The sequence below is a fragment of the Trachemys scripta genome, chromosome 2 (genome assembly GCF_013100865.1).
Source record: "Trachemys scripta elegans isolate TJP31775 chromosome 2, CAS_Tse_1.0, whole genome shotgun sequence".
NCBI lineage: Eukaryota > Metazoa > Chordata > Testudines > Emydidae > Trachemys > Trachemys scripta.
The window spans coordinates 121,273,638-121,287,566 of NC_048299.1; positions in this window are offsets into that span (position 1 = coordinate 121,273,638).

Sequence of the window (13,929 nt, forward strand, 5' to 3'; positions counted from 1 at the left end):
TATATTTCATACATTCAGAATACCATTAGGACAAATGTGCTTACTTTAGGCTTAGCTTTTAATCTTCTGCAAGTTGGCAAGGATAGCCTTTATTTAGATGCACTGTATTTAATTTTGGGGTTTTTTAAATTAAGCACTTGTAAATCTTTACAAGATTGGGACCATAGGTGCTTATTTGTCTCTGTATGTTATTCATATTTATAAAAGTGAAAATTGTATACAGTTAGGCTGAATTAGGTGAGTAACAGGAAATAATTCTAATTTAGACTGCTTTAACTGCACAATGGGCAACTGGGAAATGGGGAACTCACTAAAGAAATATACAGCTCTGTTTATTTATCACTTTGTTCACAAGGGTTGTTTTTTGTTTTTTGGGGGGTGGGGTTTGGAGCTTTTTTCTGTCTAAGGCTTTGTTTAAACTAGCACTTTTGTCGGCAAAACTCTTATCAGTCAGGGGTGTGAAAAAAACACACCCCTGACAGATATAAGTTTCACAGACAAAAGTGTCAGTGTGGACAGCGCTATGTCGGCAGGAGACACTCATTGGAGGGTGGTTTAATTATGCCAGCAGGAGATTTCTCTCTCTCCCCTCTGCCCCCGCCATAGAGCAGCTACACAGGAGACCCTACAGTGGCACAGCTGCAGTGGTACAGCTGTGCTGCTGTAAGGTCTGTAGTGTAGACATAACCTATCAGAGAGCGAAGGCACGGAGGCTGTGTTTATATTTCCAAGAGGCTTGAACCTATGGGCATGGCTACACTTGCAGATGTAGAACACTGGGAGTTAAACCAGCCTTCAGAGACCACATCAGGGAAAACACTGCAGAGCGTTTACACTCTCAGCTGGAAGCGCACTGGCGTGGCCACATTAGCAGCTCTTGCAATGCCACAAAGAGCAGTGCGTTGTGGGAGCTATCCCAGCATTCAAGTGGCTGCAACATGCTTTTCAAATACGGGGAGTGTGACAGGAAGTGTGTTGTGTGTATGTGGGGGGAGAGAGAGTGGGTTTTTGGGGTGCTGAGAGTGTGTCAGCATGCTGTCTTGTAAGTTCAGACCGCCCTTTCCCCCCACCTCTCTCTCACACACTCACAGCAAGCAACATTCCACACTAATGGCTTGCTTTGTCACGGAGCAGATAAGCATGCCAGCTGTCAGAAATGGAGCTTTGAAAGGGGATATCTGCATTCCTATAGCCAATTCCAAAACAATTACCAGAGTGGCCACTTGATTTAAGGGGATTATGGGATGTTTCCAGAGGCTGATCAAAGTGCAGTAATGCAACACCTTGTTCACACTGACACAGGGGTGTTTCAGCCGAGGCGCAACAAGCATTACACTTCTCGTGGAGGTGGATTACCAGGAGCGCTCCAGCTGCAGAGTCCAGGCACTCTAAGTGCCTTGCCACTGTGGACAGGTTGGGAGTTAGGGCGCCTGGGGCTGCTTTAATGTGCTCTAACTTGCAAGTATAGCCACGCCCTATGTTTCTCCCATTCACCTCGCAGTAGTCCAACATAAGAGAAAAATTAGTATTAGGTAACAATGGATTACAATTAATAAATAATGCACAGCACACATTAATAAAGGTGGTTGCTTAAAGTCTGGTTCAGTCCAGGTGTTGATTTAATGGAATAAGGTGTGAAAAAGCCTGGCAAGCATAATGTGCTGTCGGGAGGATGTAGTGTCAGTATTAGTATTCTGGATCCATTCCCCTTGTGAGCTGTGAAACCAATCACACCTGTATATTTTAATTAAATTACTAATTATTCTAATTGCTTTCTGTATTTTTCAGAACTCCTTAGCCACTTACTCCACACCAGCTATCAGAAGTACAGTAGATAAGTAGGAAAAACTAATAGACATATATATCCTCACATACACCTTATTGGAATAAATCCTTATTTTGTTTTCAAACAGAAAGAAAATGAGCAGAGAGTTCCCCAGAAGAGTTCATGTCTGCTTGTTGTTGTTTGTTAGTTTCTGTATATTAAAATGTTTATTCAGTGTTGCCAGCTCTTGCAACATTTGCAATGTTTAGTGTGTTTATTGAACTCCCTTCTCATAGAATAATATAATGTCTTGAGAATCTCTCAGCTTTCATTAGAAAACAAAGCAAATTTCTAGCCTTTGAGGTTAGGGAGAAACATTTGAAAACATGCCACAAGTGAACTTCAAAGGTCCAAAAGCCAAAGGCAAATAAAATGAACTCAATGTTTAATTTTTTAAAAAATCTCATGATTTTTAAAGTGATCTTATGGTATTTGGGGGCCTGACTCATGCTTTTGGAATACCTAGGGTTAGCAATACCATATATTTAATCTCTGTGTGTTTCAATATACAATCCTGTAGTTGTCTCACAGCAGAGCAGAGAGCAATTGTATGCTGAAGTGCTTTTTCTGGTCTGCTGGTCTGCTGATGAGAGTACTGTAAATGGAAGGAAATGGTGCTGCTGAAGTAGCTGAACACTTTTCAAAAACGAACAAGAGCAGACAGAATCAGCAGACAGAATCAGCTGAATGTGACTCAGGAGTGGGAGAGAGTGGATGAAAAACAAGTGAATTTTCCAGCTTTTTCTCTCTGAAGAGCAAGAGTAGCTGGATATACACAACCATAGGTGATGGTATAGTGTCCTACATAAATCAATAATACATAATATTATCAATAAACTGCTATAATTGTCATTCTAATCTGTGAGTGGATGCATAGCTTGTTGGATGGAGATAGTGCTACCACCTAGTGCACAACAGTGACATAGCAGGTACTCTACTGAGGAGCTTTTGTTTTGTTTATATTATAGATTGATCTTTGCACAATTTACAGCCTTAGTAACATAAAGGAACTAGTTATTTGCAGAAATGGAACTCTTTTAAAGTGCCCATTGTAAGAAGGATAATGATCACAACCCACACATAAGATACTAGCTGCTTCACATGTTTGAGGAAAACTTGTATAAGAAACCACTAGTTGACAAGAAAGAGAGAGAGAATTAATGTTGATCTTAGAAGGACCAAATGTCTCATTAGTAATCTGATAACATGTCAATCTCTGTAGACTTGCTCTTCCACGGTAAAGTGCGGAGAAAAGGGAAGTCACAAGATGGAGAAAGAGACTGCTCTGTACATTGGGACCAAAATAAACAAGTGGTCTGGACAGTAAGTGCACCCTAGTGTATTAAAATCCTGCTAGTCATCAAAACAGTAGCCTAACAAATACCCAGTCTGTTCTAGGGATTAAGATTGCTCAGATCTTCCTCTTCGTATACCTGGTGGTTTGGTTTGTTAACTTAATTTAGACCCTGATCCTGCAAAGACTCTCACGTGTGCCTTAGTTTACACACTGTGAATAGTCCCCCTGAAGTCAATATTAAAAAGTAACTCACAGTGCATAAAATTAGGCCATGTGCATAAATGTTTGCAGGTTTGGGGCCTCTTAAATTTTAAACCCTTGGCAAGGGTATCACTTCTTTCTATATATCAGTTAAGTACTGTGCACGCCCTGGTGTTCTACAAATAAATAAACTAGTTACAAGGCCCATTTCTATGGTGAAGCCTATAAGAAGATATGTATCTAGTAGTTTCTAGATAGGAAGGCAACCAGGGAGGCTGCATAGGGATAATCTGCACCTCCTGCACACTGCAGAGCTCTGCTCCATGGTATCTTTCCTCACAGCAGCATGTAGCAGGGCTTATCAGTATAGCTGGTGTGGAAAGGTGAGCAACTAGTGAATTCACCACTGTGTGGATCTCAAGGCCTAGCCCCCTCCCACATATATGTGGGGAGTAACACCAGCTACTTCCACTTTAGTAGAGCCATTGTCCAGCTGCTCTGTTCCAAGCTGCCCAGACTGGAGACGGGAGGCTTTCCTTTTGGTCTATATTTGGTGTCATCCATAAACCCAATCTGCTCTCAGCTGCATCAGTGTAAATGCAAACTAACTCAATTGAAATCCAGTATGAGAACAGAATTGGGATCTATATGATTGTGTATATAGTTTCTCCTTAGAAATATTTTTGCAAGCATGTCATATTGCAGGGGCACTGAGTATCTTTGTGGACTGTAATGTAATCAAGAAGGGAATATAAGTAAGAGGGGACCCTTCCCTTTTTTCCCCTTATGTATTGGCAACTGCAGCATCTTTCCTGTCACTCAGACTTGTTTCCACCTTGTTATTTTTGACTCCTCATTCTCCTTCACCCGTATTCTGAAAGTTATCTTTAAAGTCCAAAGACTTTTCCTTTAGAAAATCTCTAAAACTCTATCCCTTCTTTTCTGTTCCCACTGCCAAAACTATTATCCAGACTCTATTAGTCTACCCAACTCAACTCTTCTTCTCTGTCTCCCAAACTGCCTCCTCAGTTTATCAGAGCAGAATGCTACTGCAAAAATCATTAAATCTTCCCCAACATTATGACTAAGGCCCCACCCTCTTCACATTTACTTCATTGGCTTGTCCTCACTTTCTCATAAAACCTAAGCTCTTTGTCCTTTCCTTCTTGGCCCTACACAACTTACCTCCTAACTATCTCTCTACTCTTGTCTCCTTCCCCTTCCCGACTCACCCTCTTTCCTCCACCCAAGCATCATGACCATCTGTCTCCTCCAGGTTCTTTCCACTGTCTTATTCTAAGCCTTTTTCCATGCAGCTCCACGTGCTTGGAACCTCTTCCCTGAACTGGCCTACCATGCCTCTTCTCTTTCAAATTTCTCCTTAAAACACATATTCCAAAAGTCTATACAGTCAAATCCTCATCTGGTTAGGCAGTGGAGAGTTAAAGAGAAAGCAAAACAAAAAGGTCAGCAAAACTGACATGGAACTGGCAAGATCCATGCAAACTACAATGCTTCACTACTCTGCTTTCCCTTCCCCTATCCTTTGTACATTGTGGGATCTTTGGAGCAGGGCTTTGGAGCTGTGCTCTGGCTCCACTCCAGCTCCAGGCAAAAACCTGCAGTTCCACTGCTCTGGAGCTGCTCCGCACTCCAGCTCTGGGCTCCGTTCCAAAGCCCTGCTTTGGGGCAAGGATACTTGTTTGCAAAGCTCCCTGACATGCTGTTGGTGCTATACAAATAATATGAATAAATTACACAGTATACAAGAAGTAGTTCAACAATTATAATTATATTAAATAGACTAATGGTCCATACAGACTAGTATCCTTCCCCCAGAACTTCAGAGTGCCTATAAACTTCCATAACATAATGCACCTAGCCAGGCTAGTTCATCAGTCTGGCATGGTGATATATATGTTCATGAACAGCGGGGTTTACCTTACTGAAGAGGTCACATTCATGCCTTGCTTTCAGTCTGTTATTTGCTTAGTGTTTTGTTATGTAAAAGTTGTTTTTGTAAATACATCTGGTTGCAGGCTCCCATGCCAATTACATGTGTGCTGATTTATTAGAGGCAAGCCAGGGGTAGGAAGATAAATGGGCATGTTCATTTTAATTGCATTGGCCACTGCTCACCATTATCCCTTCAGAATGCTTCCTTTGTAATTTATTTTGCAAATTTCTTCATATTTTTTATGTCAGGATAAGAATTTTAAGCACAATATTTTGGGATCCTGTAGTAAGTTCACTTCTCAAGGCACAGTTGTGAAAAATATAAAATTTCCATAATTGTTTGGTACAAATAGCAATATCTGCCAAGGGCAAACCTCTGAATCCTACATTCTGACTTCTCAGTGTAGCCTTTAAAAGTCCCTGTTTATTGTCAGAAAAATAAAAGGGTATTACTGAGAAACTATGTCATTATAAAAGACTCGTGAGAACTACTCTCCTGTAGTAAATGCCATTTTCCCCATCATATGGCTGGTAAATGACTAAGTGCTATGTTGTCCAGTGATTTCTTTAGATATAACCATTTCCCTTTTTATTTTATGTGTCCAACTCTCCCTGCTCAGGGAGACTGCTGCTGGTAGGGCTTGAAGGACATCAGTCTCTTTAAGAATTCTGCCCCAGCCTAAAAGTCTATAAATAATTAGAAATTAAAAGCTTGGCTATAATAATGATGATTGTGTGCAGCCATATTCACATTGCTAATTAGCAGCACTTGGTTGAGCTTATTAAATCATTAAAAAACAAATGGTTTAGCAGGAGGCAGTGGTTGAATCCTCATCAATATTAATATTTATCCCCTTTGTTGTCCAGATAGCATTCAACTTTCACCATACGGGGGAACAATCAAAGCCAGAATGATTCTCTGCAGAACCAGATCTATAGATAGAGAGAGAGATTGCATATAGACCATTTTTAAAAAAATGAATCAATCAGGAATTTTATATTACAGCTAAACAGAGCAGAAGAAAATCTTAAATGAATGCAGCATCTTTCTTCTGGAAGGATCTCAAAGCAATTTACAAACTTTAGGGGCGTGATCCTGCAACCTATATTCATATATCAGTCTTCACTCATGTGAATAGTCCCTGAATGAGCAAGGAATGCACAATTGGGCTTGAAATACTGGTCCATCCAGGAGTCACTTCACTTGTCACTGTAATCCAGCTCCCTCTGGAATGGAAGTTAGCATTTAACAGAAAAACTTGCACATAGTACCCTGCAACTGACAAGGAGAAAGGCAGGTTTAGCCAGAACACAGGGGAAAACCCCTGTTCTAAGCTGATAGGAGTGTGATTTTTAATATTTTGTTGAAAAGACCTACACATAACAAAGTGTAGGAAATCCACTTAATCCCCTTTGGAAGAATGAAGGCTAAATCGATCTTGGTAAGACCGAACCTGTGGTTATAGAAAGTTTAGATATTTCAAACTTGAGGATTAGCCCACCCAAAGAAATCCACTAAAGGCAGTGACAGCAATATTCCTGTCTATTTCTTATAGCAATGCTGAAATGTATTTTCAATTATCCTAATTTTCACTTTCTGACAGTGTCTGAAAATGATGGCAGGACAACAGCAGCAGCAAAGGCTCAGCAACACTATTTATGTTTATGCCTACAGGGTTATCCTGACAATCACTTACATCATATTACACATAATTAACACTAGCAATAGAGCTTACATGATTCTTTGGTCATATATGTCATCACCCATGTCATTAGCAGCAGCACTCAGCAACAGGCCCAATTCTGCAGTCCTTAGTCAGGCAAAACTCCCACTGAATTTCCTGTCACTGGAAGTTTTGCCTGAGTAAAGAATGCTAAATTGAGTCCTATATTTCCTGTATAAGACAAACACTATAATAACACCTGGAATATTACTGAATTTCTAAATAAAAAAAACAAAGACATTCTTTTTGTGAGTGGGAACTTGGGAGGAGGTAATTTTGGTATGTGCAATAAAATCACTGAAACATTCATGGCAGAGCTAATTGAAATGAGTATCAGCTGCCCAAGACATTGCCTATTATTTCTCTGACTATTTTTCTGCACAATAAAACAAATCAGACCACTAATCTACCATGAATGAATATTATTACATGCTTTGGTAGGGACACAAAGGCAAATCAGATTCACCCTGGAGACTCTCACTCTTCGCTTCATATTCAAATATCTAGAATTCTCTAGAGAGAGCCCATCAGTAATCAGATTTACACACTGCAGTATGTCTGCAAATATGGCAAGTGTTCCAATCAAATCTACAGAGACTCATATAGAAGCATACTTAGAACAAACTGGCAAAACTAAACCTTTAATGCAGATTTTTCTAACATTCTCGCTTTCATATGTGGGGTGATAATGAGGGAGGTATTGGTGGAGGAGTGGGACAGACACATGTAATATAAGTACATATAAATTACATTTAAAAATGTATGTTATGAAAAAGTTAACACTGTATGGTTAAGATCTCAAAAGTCAAGAAACGCCAAAAGGTGAATGTGCAGTCTTAAGTTTTTCCTCTTATTCATAAGCATTATGATGAAATCTTTAATTACATAATCACATATTAATTCTTAGGTGTTACTGAGAACATGGGTTACCAAGGAAAGGAACAGGGAAATGTAATTTAGCACTTCAAGTATATTTGTTTGCTAATAAAAAACAGATTCTGTCATTCTTACTCACCTAGAGCAACAGAATACTCTCCAAATAACCCACTGAAATCAATGGAGCAGCTTTCAGAGTAAGGTACCACTCTACAGACCTAAGCCAAAACCCCTTGAAGTCAAAGGGAATCTTTGATTTCACTGGACTTTGGATGAGGCCCTAGGTAACTAAGGCTTATGAGAGCTTTTCTGCACACCAAAATTGTACCACATTAACTATATCGGTATAGTTAAAGTTATATAACCCTAACCCCCAAGTTTAGACGCAGTTACAGAAGCTCCCTGACTTACGCAAGCGTTCCATTCTGGAACACCTTGCTTAAGTCGAATTTTGCGTAAGTCGGGAATGTATCTCTGACAATTATGCCAAAAAAAACAAAACAAAACCCTTATGGAACTTTGTCTGTAAGACTGGATTTTTGTAAATCGGTTTTGCGTAACCCGGGGAGCATCTGTATATCAGATCCAGACCTTATTCATATCCAGCTTCTCGTCCACTGTAACCCCTAGGTCCTTTTCTGCAGAACTGCTGCCTAGCCATTTGGTCCTTAGTCTGTAGCACTGCATGGGATTCTTCCGTCCTAAGTGCAGGACTCTGCACTTGTCCTTGTTGAACCTCATCAAGTTTCTTTTGGCCCAATCCTGTAATCTGTCTAGGTCCCTCTGTATTCTTTCCCTACCCTCCAGTGTATCTACCACTCCTCCCAGTTTAGTGTATATGTGTGTGTGGGGAGGAAGGGGGCAGAGGGACAGGGAGGGGCTACAGCTGTGGAGGGGTTAGGAAATGAGCACAAGTGGTAGGCAAGTCTTGGATTGGTTGTTTGAGAACATCTATATTTTGCTAGCCCCTAGGCAAAAGAAGGAAGGGCAGTGGGGGGTGAGGGGGGGCAGGAGGGGCAGGCTACTTCATGATACTTGTGTTTCCAAAGACACATAATACTGAAGTTTGGAACTCACAGCTTTGGAACTCATTACTTTGATCACTGAGAGGAAAAATGATATGCACTGCTATGTGTGGATTGTGGGTGATTCTGGATCATGAGGTTGCAGAAGTTTGTGGGAGAGCAAGGAGTATGCCATGACATGGGGATTTCTGATTACAGGCTGATTGGATATAGTATGCTAATTACAGGACATGATATGTACAACTGCCTAAATGACTACCAATTCCTACCAACAACATATCTTTTCCTGTTAACAAAAAAACCTAGGAAATTCAATGGGGAAAAAACTATATTAATGCATAGTCAAGGTTGCGTGGTGGTATGTCAAGCCCTTATGGAACAACGAGTAGAGCAAAACATAAACGTTTAAAGTCAGGAAATACACAGATGCCCATGCAACCTTAACTCTGCCCTCTTTCAGCAGTGTTCTAATATGCCCTGTTAACAGACATATCTTTAATCCGCCAACCCCACAGTTGCTGAAATGTGCAAGTTTTTCACCTCTTTTTATAACCCATACACTCTCACCCACAGGATTGCAACTAACACTATTAAAGGACAAAAAGGGGAAACAAAGTTCCTCACACCACCTTCCTTCTTTGAGCAATGTCTCAATATGCACACACTCACACTGGCCGTTGGCACTATAATAATCAGGAAGCTCCAGATCCTGGTGTACACTCACATACTAGCCAAATCCCCAGAAAGAATGCCACACATGTACAATTTATGAACCCCTTCACAGCTTTTAACAACCCCAGGGCCATTCAAGCAGTTGGTTTGGGGCCAGCTGCTCAGGTGGCCCCAGGGACAGCTACACCAGCCACTGCTGGAGCAGCCCCAGGAAGCTGGTCCTAGGGACTGCCCGAGCAGCGGCTGGTGTGGCTGGCCCCGGGGACCGCCCAAGCCACTGGCCCCACCCCTGCAGCAGCAGCCCCCTGCAGTGCCCCCCACAGCAGCAGCCCCAGGGCAGACTGCCCATAGCAGTGGCCACCCCAAGATTTAGTCAGGGCTATTTATAGTATAAGTCATGGACAGGTCATTTAGAGGAGAGGAAAGTGATCAGGAACAGTCAGCATGGATTCACCAAGGGCAAGTCATGCCTGACTAACCTAATTGCCTTCTATGAGGAGATAACTGACTCTGTGGATGAGGGGAAAGCAGTGGATGTGTTATTCCTTGACTTTAGCAAAGCTTTTGATACAGTCTCCCACACTATTCTTGCCCACAAGTTAAAGAAGTATGGGCTGGATGAGTGGACTATAAGGTGGATATAAAGCTGGCTAGATCGTCGGGCTCAACGGGTAGTGATCAATGGCTCCATGTCTAGTTGGCAGACGGTTTCAAGCAGAGTGCCCCAGCAAGTTTGCAGATGACACTAAACTGGGAGGAGTGATAGATACGCTGGACGGTAGGGACAGGATACAGAGGGACCTAGACAAATTAGAGGATTGGGCCAAAAGAAACCTGATGAGGTTCAACAAGGACAAGTGCAGAGTCCTGCACTTAGGACGGAAGAATCCCATGCACTGTTACAGACTGGGGACCGAATGGCTAGGAAGCAGTTCTGCAGAAAAGGACCTAGGGGTTACAGTGGATGAGAAGCTGGATATGAGTCACTCCTGTGCCCTTGTTGCCAAGAAGGCTAACAGCATTTTGGGCTATATAAGTAAGGGCATTGCCAGCAGATCAAGGGACGTGATCATTCCCCTCTATTTGACATTGGTGAGGCCTCATCTGGAGTACTGTCTCCAGTTTTGGGCCCCACACTACAAGAAGGATGTGGAAAAATTGGAAAGAGTCCAGCAGAAGGCAACAAAAATGATTAGGGGGCTGGAACACATGACTTATGAGGAGAGGCTGAGGGAACTGGGATTGTTTAGTCTGCAGAAGAGAAGAATGAGGGGGGGATTTGATAGCTGCTTTCAACTACCTGAAAGGGGGTTCCAAAGAGGATGGATCTAGACTGTTCTCAGTGGTACCTGATGACAGAACAAGGAGTAATGGTCTCAAGTTGCAGTTGAGAAGGTTTAGGTTGGATATTAGGAAAAACTTTTTCACTAGGAGGGTGTTGAAGCACTTTAATGGGTTACCTAGGGAGGTGGTGGAATCTCCTTCCTTAGAAGTTTTTAAGGTCAAGCTTAACAAAGCCCTGGCTGGGATGATTTAGTTGGGAATTGGTCCTGCTTTGAACAGAGGGTTGGACTAGATGACCTCCTGAGGTCCCTTCCAACCCTGATATTCTATGATTCTATGATTCACTGGCCATTAATTTTTGTTTATTGCTCGTGATCTGTCCATGACTTCTATTAAAAATACCCATGTCTAAATCATAGCCTTAGTGATTATATATCTTGGGATATCCCATAACACACATCTAAAATGCAAATAGTATTTCCTCATTACTACATTATTTTTTAATGATTTATATTAGGGCTGTGGATTAACCACTGTTAACTCATGTGATTAACTCAAAAAAATTAACTGCGTTTAAAAAAATTAATTGTGATTAATTTCACTGTTAAACAATAGAATACCAATTGAAATTTATTAAATATTTTTGGATTTTTTTCTACATTTTCAAATATATTGTTTTCTATTACAACACAGAATACAAAGTGTGCAGTACTCATTTGGGGGAGGGATAGTTCAGTGGTTTGAGCATTGGCCTCTTAAATCCAGGGTTGTGAATTCAATCCTTGAGAGGGCCACTTAGGGATCTGGGGCAAAATCAGTACTTGGTCCTGCTAGTAACAGCAGATGGTTGGACTCAATGACCTTTCAGGGTCCCTTCCAGCTCTATGAGATAGGTATATCTCCATATTTATTACAAATATTTGCAGTGTAAAAATGATAAAAGAAATAGTATTTTTTAATTTCACCTCATACAAGTACTCTAGTGCAATCTTTTTATCATGAAAGTGTAACTTACAAATGTAGATTTCTTTTGTTACATAACTGCACTCAAAAACAAAACAATGTAAAACTTTAGAGCCTACAAGTCCACTCAGTCCTACTTTTTGTTCATCCAATTGCTAAGACAAACAAGTTTATGTACATTTACGGGAGATACTGCTGACTGCTTCTTATTTACAATGTCACCTGAAAGTGAGAACAGGTGTTAGCATGGTACTTTTGTAGCTGGTGTTGCAAGGTATTTACATGCCAGATATGCTAAACATTCATATGCCCCTTCATGCTTCGGCCACCATTCCAGAGGACATGCTTCCATGCTGATGATGCTCGTTAAAAAAATAATGCATTAATTAAATTTGTGACTGAACTCCTTGGGGGAGAATTGTATGTCTCCTGTTCTATTTTACCCACATTCTGCCATATATTTCATGTTATAGCAGTCTCGGATGATGACCCAGCACCTGTTTGTTTAAGAACACTTTCACAGCAGATTTGACAAAATGCAAAGAAGATACCAATATGAGATATCTAAGGATAGATACAGCACTCAACCCAAGGTTTAAGAATCTGAAGTGCCTTCCAAACTCTGAGAGAGATGAGGTGTGGATGATGCTTTCAGATGTTTTAAAAAATCAACACTCCAAAGCGGAAACTACAGAACCCAAACCACCAAAAAAGAAAGTCAACCTTCTGCTGGTGTCATCTGACTCAGATGATGAAAATGAACATGCCTCAGTCGGCTCTGCTTTGGATTGTTATCAAGCAGAACCCATCATCAGTATAGATGCATGTCTTCTGGAATGGTGGTTGAAGCATGAAGGGACATATGAATCTTTAGCACATCTGGCACGTAAATATCTTACAGTGCCAGCTGCAACAGTGTCATGTGAACACCTGTTTTCACTTTCAGGTAACATTGTAAACAATATGTGGGCAACATTATCTCCTGCAAATTGTAACCAAACTTGTTTGTCTGAGCAACTGGCTGAAGTAGGACTGAGTGGACTTCTAGTTTCTAAAGTTTTACATTATTTTATTTTCAAATGCAGTTATTTTTTGTACATAAGTCTATGTTTGTAAATTCAACTTTCATTATAAAGAGATTGCACTACAATACTTGCATTAGGTTAATTGAAATATACTATTTCTTTTGTTTTTTACAGTACAAATATTTGTAATAAAAATACATATTTATATTCTGTGTTGTAATTGAAATCAATATATTTGAAAATGTAGAAAACATCCAAAAATATTTAAATAAATGGTATACTATTATTGTTTAACAGTGCGATTAATTGTGTGATTATAAGTCATTTCCAGTTAAAATTACTACTTAAGTAAGGATAATACTTTTTAGTTCTCTTCTACAGTTACTCTAGCTCTGTTCACAGGTTAAAAATCAGTGATATTGGGAAAAGAACCAGTGCAACTTCATTTTTGGAAGTTGCCCCAGGCACTTGCTGTTCTGAGTCTGAGAAAACTGTGCTGTTAGTACAGAATTCACACCTGGAGCTTTCTTTTACTATAAATGTACATTTGGATGCTACACACCTGATTAAACCCAATTGTGAGTGAAAATTATAGTCTAGAACAGTGGTTCCCAAACTTTAACAACCTGTGAACTCCTTTCACTAAAATGTCGTCTCACGAACCCCCTCCTAAAAATGAATATTCCCAGGGATTTTCTCCTTTACCTGAGTATAAATTATAAAAGCAGTGATCTTTATTAAAGTTAAAAATGTAGTGTATCAAGGAATATTAGCTAAATAGTTACTAGTGAATAGTTAAGGGAAAGAAAAGAGATATTTAAATTCACTTGCAATTTATACCATAAATGTACACATCCAAAATATCAAATTGCCTATTCAAAATATAGTTTTAACTCTAAATCTAAATCAGTAACCAGCTTCAACCAATAGACTCAAAATCATCTTACACCCACACATCAATACATCAGGGGGTTGGACAAGATGACCTCCTGAGGTCCCTTCCAACCCTGATATTCTATGATCAGATTGAAATATACCGTGTGCTCTGTTTGTTTGTTTGGGGGATCGTGTGCTGACTGTG